The 12494-nt window shown below is 42.0% G+C and overlaps 1 protein-coding gene across 26 annotated transcripts in view; it reads right to left on the reverse strand.

The window, feature by feature from the left end:
• Window positions 1-12494, reverse strand: part of SETD4 (SET domain containing 4) — a 459131-nt gene that overhangs the window by 114148 nt on the left and 332489 nt on the right. For 2 of the 26 annotated variants that reach the window (XR_009502968.1, XR_009502972.1), the window contains exon 19: window positions 10828-10887. The exons of 23 other annotated variants lie outside the window; for them this stretch is intronic. The gene's annotated coding sequence lies outside the window, so the exon portion shown is untranslated. Of the gene's footprint in view, window positions 1-10047; window positions 10098-10827; window positions 10888-12494 lie in introns of those variants that run through there. One more of the 26 variants, XR_009502975.1, reaches the window with a different exon arrangement.

The following is a 12494-nucleotide window of genomic DNA, read 5'->3' on the forward strand; positions in this document are numbered from 1 at the left end:
GTAGTTTCGACCTAATTGTAATTAGGAACTAATATATTCTTCTTCACCACCAATCTCTCCCACTTAATGGAATCTGGACTCTGATTCCAGAATCATTCCTCTCCTTTATTACTACCATAGTCCGAACTCAAATCTCCAGTATCTCTCCTCTAAATGGCTGCATAAATAGCCTACTGGTCTTCCTTGTTTGGAGTCACTCTCCAATCCAATTCAGCCCCAACCTTGATTCCTTCTAATATACACCCTGGACCTTATCGCTTCTCTACTGAAAGCTTCAATGGTCAACAACAAAACATTGCTTAGATATCATTTACAATGCTAGTGTTCCTGCTATAACAAGTTCTTGCTTATTCATAATCCATTTAGAGTAATACCAAAAAAAAAAAAAAAACCTGGCAATAACCTAAGTGTCCACCAACAAGAGAATGTTAAATAAATTCTAGTACATTCAAGATATGGAACATTAGGCAGTCCTGAAAGTCCTTTGAAAGAATGAGATGGTGGCAAACAAAGATATCCACCATATATATGCCTTATTTTTATGTTTTATAGGCAAACAAAATTTGGGAGAACACATACCAAACAGGGAACCTATAGACACCACTGGGGAGTGAGATTGCAGGAGGAAGGGAGCTTTTATTCTTACTTTATAAGCTTCCATGTTATTGAAATGTGTTACAGCAAGCTGATATTATTATTAAATACCCAAAGCTAATATAGGGTTTATAAATACATTTGTTATCTGAGGGCTTCACTTAGAAATTGTCCTCATTGTATTTTGATTTGGGGTACATTAACATATCTATACATATAAACCTAAAATTTAACCATATAATGTCCTCACTAGACTGTGTTCTCATTGATCATTGAAGACAGAGTTTGATCCAATTCATCTTTGTATTTTCCCAGAATTCTTTGCATGATTTCCCAGAATTCTTTGCCTGGCATATATTAGGAGATATACATATATATAATTTCACTACCAATTTCTCCCAGTTAATGGAACATGACGGAACATGGACTGTGATTCTAGAATCATTCTTCTATTGCTCTATATAAGCCATATATACAACTGTATTTTTGCATATTTGTATATGCAAATATATATGCAACCAAATGGGAGAATGATCGGCATTTTGTTAATTTGCTGACAAACCTGTCTTGCTCACTGCTATGAGATCTCCAAATCACCAAGTGCTCCTGGAAGGACAAGAGCCATTCGCTAGGGAATGAATCCTTATGTTTGGAATGATGGGCACAGGCTGGCAATAACTCACAGGTGAGTCAGGGCCATTTGGGGATCAAGTACATCAGCAGGAAGCCTCTTTCTGTGAGACTGTCATTGAGGAACTCAACCCCAGATTGAGGCAGAGGCCCTCAGAATCTTTGGAAGGGAAGGAAACAAATTCCTAACCCCAAACCTATTGGACTGAAAAGGGAGTGGTCACTTTATACACACATGTCTCCAAAATCCTGCCCAGTGAGTAAAAAGCATTAGCTGGTGTTTAACTAAACATTTAAAATCTCATAGAGGCAAAAAGGATCACCATAGAAAGGAACAAAGAAAAGCAAGCTCAGCCTTTGCCCTATGGCAGTTGATTTCTCTCCCAAACCCCAGGTAGCTGAAAGGTGGAAAGTCTAGGAACAGAATCGAACATGTCTAATCTCTTTTATAACAATGTTCTTATTTTAGCCCATGTCATCAGGGGAAATGGCTGAAAATAGTGACAAATACAACATCAATAAACATAATAATAATTGATTTTCCAGAGATGAAATATTTGAAATTAGTGGACATTTCCCCCCAGAGTATTGGTTGATTAATTTAATGTTCATCTTAGTCTTTCAAAGATATCCTCTTGCTGCTCATCTGCTCTGCCACGCTTTGTGATGGGTTTTGTGGTTAGGACTCCATGGTTAAAGTATATTGCACAGTTCTGCAGTTTTTTAAAATTTATTTTATTCAAGTATTGTTGATTTACAATGTTCTATTAATTTCTGCTGTACTGCAAAGTGATTCACACACACACACACACACACACACACACACATATATATATATATATAAACATTCGTTTTCATATTCTTTTCCATTATCATTTATCACAGGATAGTGCATATAGTCCCCTGTGCTATACAGTGGGACCTTGTTGTTTATCCATTCCATATATAATAGTTTGTACCTGCTAATCCCAAACTCCCAATACATCCCTCCCCCTTGGCAACCACATGTCTGTTCTCTATGTCTATAAGTCTGTTTCGTAGATAAATTCATTTGTGTCATATTTTAGATTCCACATATAAGTGATATCATATGGTATTTGTCTTTCTCTTTCTGATTTACTTAGTATGATAATCTCTAGGTCCATCCATGTTGCTGCAAATGGCATTATTTCATTCTTTTTTATGGCTGGGTAATATGTCATTATATATATGTACTACATCTTCTGTCAGTTCATCTGTCAGTGGGCATTTAGGTTGTTTCCATGTCTTGGCTATCGCAAATAGTGCTGCTATGAACATTGGGGTGTATGTATCTTTTTGAATTAGAGTTTTCTCCAGATATATCCCAGGAGTGGGATTGCAGGATCATATGGCAACTCTGTGTTTAGTTTTTTTAGGAATCTCCATACTGTTTTCCATAGTGGCTGCACCAATTTACATTCCCATCAACTGTGTAGGAGGGTTCTCTTTTCTCCACACCCTCTCCTGCTATTTGTAGACTTTTTAATAATGGTCATTCTGATCGGTGTGAGGTGGTACCTCATTGTAGTTTTGATCTGCATTTCTCTAATAATTATCAATGTTGAGCATCTTTTCATGTGCCTGTTTGGCCATCTGTATGTCTTCTCTGGAGAAATGTCTATTTAGGTCTTCTGCCCATTTTTAGATTGGGTTGTTTGGTGTTTGTTTTTTGTGTGTGTTTGTTTGTTTGTTATTGAGTTGTGTGAGCTGTTTGTATATTTTGGAAATTAAGCCCTTGTCAGTCACATCATTTGCAAATATTTTCTCCCAGTCTGCACGCTGTCTTTTTGTTTTGTTTATGGTTTCCTTTGCTGTACAAAGGCTTGTACATTTGATTAAGTCCCATTTGTTTATTTTTGCTTTTATATCTACTGCCTTGGGAGACTGACCTAAGAAAGCATTGGTATGATTTATGTTCACAGTCCTGAAGCTTTAAAGAGAATCCTGATTGTTTAAGGATGGCTGCAGCCAACAGCAACAACAACTACAACAACAAAGGAGGTTAAGACACATAAAGTGATTAAGCTTCCAGAGATTGGGATTTCAGGTTTTTCACATGAGATATAAATTTGGTGACTGTGCTACTCAACATTTTTGTAACTTAAGTATTCAAGAAACAGATTTTTGAGAGCTTCTATTTGTACTCCCCCAGAGCACCCAACTTTCACTGAATTAATTCAGAAATCTCAACACAGAGCAAAGATGAGATTCAAGTGACTATTTTCCTTCCTTCCTCCTTCTCTCCCTCTCCACTTTCCTTCTCTTCTTTCTTCCTTTCCTCCTTCCCTTCCTTCCTACATTTCCCCCTCCTTTCCTCCCTTTCCTTCCTTCTTTTCTTCTCCTTTGCTATTATCTGAATGTTTATGTTCCCCCAAATTCATATGTTGAAATTCTAACCCCCAAAATGATGGTATTAGGAGGTGGAGACTTTGGGAGGTTATTGGGTCATGAGGGTGGAGCCCTCATGAATGGGATTAGTGCCCTTATAAAAGAACCCCAGAGAGATCCCTGCCCTTTCCACCATGTGTGGCTGCAGAGAAAAGACAGCAGTCTAGGAAATGGGCCTCACCAGACACTAAGTCTGTTGGCACCTTTTTTTTAGACTTCCCAGCCTCCAGAACTATGACAAATAAATCTTTGTTGTTTATAAGCCCCTCAGTTTAAAGCATTTTTGTTATAGCAGCCTGAATGGGTTAAAACACCCTTCCCCTTCCTTCTTTCCTTTTCCTTCTGTAGCTCCCTCTTTTCCTCCTTCCTTTCTTCCTTCCCTCTATAACTCTAAAACAATGTTTTAAAATCACCTTAGACTATTTCAACGTTTTATATTCATATTTATGCTGGGAGATAAGTGGAGTGAATATTGTTTCATTTACTGTGAATAAGTAAAGTGAAACACAGAGAGGTTCGGTGACTTTTCCAAGACACTATGGTGAATGGATAAACAATCCAGAGAAAGAGGTTGACCTCTAGAGTTCCAGTTGAGCACTTTCCACGAGTTGTTAGCCCTTCCTGTCTGTCAGGGAGAATTCCAGTTGGTCTCACTGACAATAGCTTGTCTTATAACCAGTAAGCACAGACTGACTCCTGTATGGAGCCACCCATCTGGTGGGTGAGGCAGAAAATCTGTGTCCACCCTCACTTCTTGTCCCTTCCCAAATGTCACATCACTCAGAAATATGTACTTTATCATTCTAAACATGTAAAGATAAACTGGCTTCCCTGTTCTTAGGGGCTAGGAGTGGAAACTCCCCTTTTATCAGGTCTCTTCACATCATCACCTGCACAGGTGAGTTTAAACCAGTGCTTTGGAAACGTGAGCTATGGCTCCTGGCACTGGCTGCTTGCTCCCTTCCCTTCTGGCCACCATTACTATTTGTTGTAACTTGACTTCTCTTAACGCCATTGCTCTGCAGTGTGATTTATCCCGTCTAGAACCTGGGGGCACCCGGCCTATGATCTTCGTCCCCTACAAATCGATCAGAGCTGTCTCTCTTTCCCAATTGCGTACACTTTGACTCACCCTCATCTTTCCTTCTGCCCCATCCCATGGTCCCCACAATTGTACCCAGGAGACATAAGACACCTTCTGTGAAGACATATCTAGCCTCCTAACATCTTGCATTTACAATTTGGTTTTTCCCAGCACAATTACCCATCTATAGCCTTCATTAAGACAGTGTTATTCATCCCCACTGCATTTACCAAAGGAGATGAATTGGGAGTTTTCATGAATGGAAATGAACTTCCCTTTCGACACTCTGAACAGAATGACTCTCCCTAAATAAGGGTCACAGTGAGATGGCAGCACTGTAAGTCACCGTCAGGTCAAGCTCCCTAGGTCAGGTCAGCATCAGGCATTAAAAAAAAAAAAAGTCTCTATTAAGTAAATGAAATCATTTCACAGAAGGGAGGGGAACATCATCACTTGTAAGAATGCATTTTGTAAACTTCCTTTCATTAAGATGTCTTTCCAAAATGGTTCAGAAACAAAGAGAAGAAAACCTCTTCATTTCCTTTCCTAGGTTCTGCCTTTCAGAGCTGTTGAGGCTGAGCGATGCTGGGAATATGAGGAAGTCATACAAATGGGGGAGGGCAGAGCTGGGGGAATCTAGTTAGAGACACAACCTGTGTCAGAGTCATGGTCCAAGCATCGGCGCCACTTATAACCTGTTCTTTAACTTTGTTTATCTTTGTAGTCATTCACAGGGGCATCTTATTTTCTAGAAGTTGGGGCCCTATAATCATTACCTGTCTTTGGAGAAAATAAGATTATGAACATTTAGTTCCTCTTCTCAGAAAGTCGACAGTGTAATAGGTCGCTCTTCCCTGACCTTCCACCTCCCACCCCGGTGGGGCTGCTGTATTTTCATGGTTTCCTCTTGGCCCTGGTGCTATAAGCACAACCAACAATGGTGAGATCTTTGATTCTTAACCTCAATCATAAACAGAAAGGGGACAAGAGGACCCACTTTCTCATTTAGGATTTGTGATTGAGACCCTCAGCATTTCTAGGAATGAGCACAAGTTTCTGGAAGTGAATACATATGTTTGGCTATCTGGCTTATATTAGTTTGCTACAGCTGCCATAACAACGTACCACACAGCCTGAGTGGTTAAAACAACAAAATGTATTGTCTCACAGTTCTGTAGGCGAGAAGTCTAAAATCAAGGGGTCAGAAGGTGGGGTCCTTCTGAGGGCCTGGAGGGAAGGATCTGCTTCAGGCTTCCCCTCTTTGCTTGTAGATGGTCATCGTCTCCTATGTCTTCATAGCTATGTATCTTCCCTCTGTCACTGTCTGTTGCTATGTCCAAATTTCCCCTTTTAATCAGGACACCAGTCATACTGGATTAGGGCCCACACAAATGATGTCATTTTAACATTGATGACCTCTGTAAAGACTCAATCTCCAAACAATGTCACATTCTGAGGTCCTAAAGGTTAGGACTTAATATATGAATTTTAGGGTACTCAATTCAACCTCTAACATAGCTCAAATAAGTTGCCTCAGATTCCAAAGAGAAATTGGTTTTTGGTAAAAGGTGACCAGCAACCACACTGGATTTCTTTTCCCTCTCCTATATACAGCACAGTTTCCCACCCCAGCCCCATCTCTGCACCACAGAAGGTCTAGAGTTGCCAGCAGAAGTCCCCTCACTCAGTTGGAAGCTGTGCTCCAAGTTGACACCTTGAACCATAGGGACAAGCCTATGGGGACAGATGCTGGTTTCAGAAAAGGCTCCCTCATAATGGGCCCTGATCATGGCACCTGTGAACGCCAACTGCCCACCTATCAACCTTAAGACCTGGACCCAAATCCTTTATCAGCCCTTTTTATGGTTGAATTCAGATTCCATCCATCCATCCCTTCATCAGTTTATTCATTTGACAAAGAATTCCTCAGCATCTGCCATGTGCAGGCACTGCGGTAAAAGCTGGAAGTCTAAATGATGAAAACCCATCTCAAGGAGCCCATAGCAGGGTGTGGAAGTCAGAGACAGGAGGAAATCCAATACAAATGCAGTGGCAGAGGGGTCTTTGGGCACACAGAGCTGGGTCATTCTAGTTAGACTAGGGAAGGTCCAAGAAGACCCCTGGATTTACCAGGGAATGATGAACTTGGCCAAGTTCTGATATGATGTCTCCTCCTGCAGGTGTGGCATGACAGGAAGCCAAGGAGAAAAGGAGTGAGTAGAAAGAGAGAGTGTTCACCAGAGATGGATATCATCAGGATGGCAATGAAGACCAAGACTGAACTAGTCAGTGGGTCCAGCCTTTCATCTGGCTGGAGCCATCCTCCTCGCCTTTGCTCCTCTCTCCTTCTCCCCAGATGAAGGCTTCTTCTTCTGGCCTGCACACATTCACCATTCTTCCTCATCCTCTGCCCCAAACTGTGTCTCAAAGTCATAGTTTCCTATGGCTGCTATAACAGGTTACCACAAACTCAGTGACTTAAAACAACACAAATTTACTATCTTATAATTCTGGAAGCCAGAAGTCTGAAATGGATCTCACCGGGCTAAAGTCATGTTGTCAACAGGGCTGCCTTCACTCTGGAGACTCTAGGAGAGAATCTGTTTCCTTGCCTTCTCCAGCTCCAGTGACTGCCTGCAATCCTTGGCTTGTGGCCCCTTCTTCCATTTTCAAAGACAGCAGTACAGCATCTCCCAATCACTCTCTTTGACTCTGACCTCCTTCTTCCCATGTGATCACATTGGGTCCACTCAGATAATCCAGGATTATCTCCTCAGCTCATGATCAGCTGATTAGTAACCTTAATTCCAACTATGATCTTCATTCCCTTTTGCCATGTAATATGACATATTCACAGGTTCTGGGATTCAGATGTGGATATCTATGGCAGGGGGAGGGCATAATTCTGCCAACTATACCAAGCAAAGGCAAATTCCTTCCTATGAGAAATTCCAATGACAGTTGTTACGAAAATAGGGTTTTCATTTCAGTAGGGACTGAAAAGTGTCCACTGGGTTTTTGAACAGAAAGAGGACCTGAATAAGGGTGATGTCAGAGCCCAGTGCAATAATATGTGAAGGAAGAGTCAAGAAATGAGAAAGTAAATACAGACAACACTGTAAGGATATCATCTGTTTGTAGGGCCAGTAAACAAGTCATTCATATTAGTGAGTAGAGCAAGCACCAGGGATGGGGTAACAATATCAGATTGAAAGTCTTAATTATAGACTTTGCATTCTCCAAATTCTAGGAATCAGATTCCTTGTTCCATAGATCCTCATCCCAGTCCATTTGCCAATCAATTTTTGGGAGAGATCTGGCACAGGAAGCGGTGGAACAGTGATGCACTGCCCAGGTGTCCTTCTTAGCAAGTTTGCACAATATCCTGGAATCCTTGCCAGGGAGTTTGATCTTGGGAGAGTACTCCCAAATCTTTAAACTCTCCCTTATCCAACCTTATATTCCAGGCTCCACGACCCAGAACCCTCAGAACCAGACCCATGTATATTCCACGGGTCTTGCTGGTCCATGCTGCCTAAGTCTTGCAGCTATTTTCCTCAATTATCTGGTTTAGCACATCCCCAGCTGGGGTGTGCCAGGATGAAACCTATTTATAGACCTAGGGATCAGGAGGGGAGGGGGCTCAGGTTATCTTGCAGGGGCGAGGTCTCTGCACTGCCTCCAAGCATAAGGGAAGTGCTAGCTCTTCATAGGAGGGATAGGCTACTTCTGTAGACTCAGGGGGTGCAGGGGAATCTGGAGATTCAAGACTTTCGAGAGATCAAAAAGGTGCAAAATTTCAGAAGCCACTCACTCCCTGCACTTTCATGGACCTAAGAGTGCATACCTCCTTAAACTGCACCCTGGATGCTTCCTTTTCCTCTTCCTAGTCTCTGTCCTGCATCCAGACGTGAAGGTCTCACTCCTTCTCAACCAGGACCCTGACCTTGGCAGAGCAGACCGGCCTTGCTTAGAGTTTAAGCTTCTTTAGCAAGGACCCCAGGAGGCTGTGCAAACTAGCTACTAAGATGGCACCTCAAAGCATGGAAAAAGTAATGACCAACTTACTGAGTTCAAATGCCAGAATTCCTGGGATCAAACGGCTCCTCTGGGTGAGCAGGCTGGAGAGGACAGATCATGGAAGACCAGGAAACCCACCAGAAAACCCATGTTCAATGGGAAAGCCTAGATGATAGGCCACTTACAAAACAACAGGATGAGCTGGTGATGGGTCACTAGCAGCACTTGGAAAGTTCAGAGTAGTTCCTCTTCTTTAGGCCAGGGTTGATGACAGGAGAGGCTGCTAGAGAAATAGTCTAACCAGACCAATGGGGATGATAAGACCCTAAACAGGAGAGACTAGGAAGCAGAGCATAACCATGTTTAACCATCAAAAGCCAGGTGGATGCAGGTATTGTAATGACTAGCAAGGCATCCCTAGGGCAAAAGAGACGAGCAGCTGGCAAGGGCGCTGCTCACCTTGTGCCTGTAAAAGAACCAAGGATGCATGACAAGGAGACTAAAGGGAGTTGCCCCCATTAAGGGTCATGGTCCTTTTCATAGTTTCCAGACCTGAGCCAGTTTTCAGACAATAACTCATTGATTAAAGAGGAGATGGAGCCCCCAGGACAGACCCTGTAACATATGGCAAATGAACATGGTTATGATGCCCCCAGTCTTGACCCAAAAGGACCTCAGCCATTTACTCAGGTAACTGTACACTGGGCAAGAGAAACACTCAAATATGTCTAGGAATATTGCACACAAGGTCTCAGCTTACACTGATAGCTGGAGAACTGAAGCATTATCATGACTCTTCTGTGAAAATGCGAGCATATGGGGCCCAGGAATAATGGCATCTGACCAACATGCAACCGAGAGGGTATCCACCAGTTCTACAGACCCACCTGGCAATGATTTACCTCATCTTCAAAAGTACAATTGGGATAGACATATTGGTAGTCAGAGCAACCAACTTACATTGAGTTCTTGACCTATGGGATAAGAATGATCATAGTGGGGAAAGCCAAGTGGAAACTTCTGAAACTGCCACCTCCCACCCTGCCCAAATATAATATTAAATCAAAAAATATATAACACATACCAGGGGAGGAGAGTAGAAATTATTTTCACCCTCAGTGATCTAAAGGATACAGAGGTAGTGGTCCCCTTCCCGTCTCCTCTTAATTCATCAGTCTGACCCCTGAAGGAACCAGATAGATCCTGGAGGATGACAGCAGACTACTCAAACTCAACTAAGTAGGAGCCCCAGGTGCTGCTGTCACACCAGACGTGGTGTCTTTGTTGGGGAGATTAATAGGTCTCAGGTACATGCTATGTAGCCATGGATTTGATGAAGTGAAGGTGTTCCTCTTTAACTCTATCAGAAAAGAAAATCAGAAACTGTTTGCATTCAAATTGAAAGAACAAAAATATGCCTTTACCGTTTTGCCCAAGGCCTATGTTAGCTCTTCTGCCCTCTGTCGTAATGCAGTCTGAAGAGATCTGGACATCTGGGCATCCCACAGAACATCACATCTATTGCATAATTCTAGTCTGGCCAGATGGACAAGAAGTACCTAGTACACTGGAGGCCTTAGTAAGACACATGTGCTCCAGGGGGTGAGAGATAAACCCTATGAAGATTCAGGACTTGCTATATCAGTAAAATATTAGGGGTCTGGGACATCCCATCCAAAGTAAAGGACAAAAATATTGCATCTTGTATCTCTCACTACAAAGAAGGAAGCCCAAATGTGACATCAAGGACAGACTTATGATGGTCTCCACTAGCAATGATCGCTCTGCCATGAGTAGAAGAAGTGATACCAACAATGCTAGGTTTTCTGTATACATAAATATTCATTGAGACTCTCAAAGGGTTATGGGCAACAAAAGTGAACAAAAAACCATAAAATTTGATTAAATTTACTTAGCGACTTAAAACAACAGCCATTTATTTAGCTCATGATTCCTTAGGTTAACAATTTAGGCTGGGCTCAGTTGGATGGCTCCTCTGATTTTGCCTGCGCTCATCATGCATGTGTGCTTAGCTGCCGAGACAGCCAGGGACTGGCTAGTTTGGGATGGTCTCTGCTGAAACATCCTACCTTGGTTCCATGTGGTTGTTCATCCTCCAACAGACTACTCTGGTCTTATTCACAGGGAATCTGGACAAGGATCAAAGAAAGAACAGCCATGGATGAGCTCTTGTGCTAAGCTTCGAAATGTCACACCTCACTTCTGCTGTGTTCTATTTGTTAAAGCAAGTCACAGGGCAGCCCAGATTCGAAGGTAAGGAAACTGACTCTGACTCTACCCCTTGATGTGAGAGTTTCAAAGTCATATTACAGTGAACATGGATACAGGGAAAAGCAAAGGACGATGGCTAGTTTCTGTATGAACTGACATTTGTTGAGGCTCCCAAAGAATAAAAGCTCCTGAAAGAGCGATGGAAGCAGGAGCCTGATCAAACTTCTAGGCCAGTCATTTCAATGCCTGAATCAGAAAATCCTAAACAAGTCTGATGTCCCTCTTTTAAAAACACGGCAGGAGCACAAAGCCCTGACCTTTGCTCCTCTTCTCTCTGAACTCATTCCACCCTCTGAAATGACTTCTCTGTGCCTCTTGTCCTCTTTAGAGTCAATTTAGAAATGACTCCTTCAGAACAGAGCAAATTGGTAAACACTCTAACAGGGGTGGACAATTTATTCAAGCAAAACAGGAATGAATTCCTATCATCTACCAGGCACCCTCCTGCATGATTTTATCACAGCCTTTGTTTCAAAAGAGAAGAAAAACAAGTGGTCTGACACAGAAACTGCACTAAAATGCTAGTAAGTCTGCACTCACAAGAAACAAAAAGAAAGAAAGGAGAAAATCCTAAAAATGTTGAGGTAGGGAGCCAAATGTACCATATGTTCTTGGGAATCTGATCTTGACCATGAATTTCACAGATGGCTGTCAGAGTGAGCTAGGTGGTGAGGGGAATGAAGTGATAAGAAGGGTTTCATCAGAGAATAGCCATGTACGACCTCTCCCTTTTCTCCTTTGAAAAGGGGTATTTGATGAAACAAAGCACAATTTCCTAAATCCCAAACCTATTTTTATTTCTATTTGCAAAATCATTTTCTCTGCTCTTTAACGTTTCCTGGTTCTCTTTTTTCTCCCCCTTTTTTCTTTTCTCTCCTCCGTTGAGGAGCAGGGGATTTCAAGCTTTGCTTCCTTGTCAAGTCGAAAGGCCAAAGAATCAGAAGTTGTGGGCCTTTTGGTTTCTCTCTATTTCAGGATATGATGAGGTCACATAGATTTGCAAGGTAGAGAGGTGCTCTATTATCTAATCATGGCTCCAAGAACAGGAATTTGGAAGGAAAAAAGGAAGTAATTAGGCTTCTCCCTCTTAAAATGCCTTTAAAATGTGGATTTAAGAAAACATGTACTCCAGAGTCAAACAGAATGAGGAGAAAGAGCTTCTTAGATTTCAAAACACAGTGGGCTTGGAGCTTGAAGAGAATTTAAAGGGACTAGAGCTATAAACAAGTCTGATCCCCTAAATTAACCAGATCCCAGCCTGAGCTCAAGAAGACATTGCCCATAAGAGCCACCATGCGAAGGACAATTTTTGAATGCAATCAATAAGATGCTCTAAATTGAACTTGCCTTTATGAGCTTTTGTATTCAAACAGACCAAAAGAAAAAAAAAAAAAAATGGGAGGCAGTTTAGCATGGTATTAAGTGCTTAGACCCATACCAGATTGCCTGGGTTTGGGTCCCAGCT

This window comes from Balaenoptera ricei, chromosome 4 (genome assembly GCF_028023285.1).
Source record: "Balaenoptera ricei isolate mBalRic1 chromosome 4, mBalRic1.hap2, whole genome shotgun sequence".
Taxonomy (NCBI): Eukaryota; Metazoa; Chordata; class Mammalia; order Artiodactyla; family Balaenopteridae; genus Balaenoptera; species Balaenoptera ricei.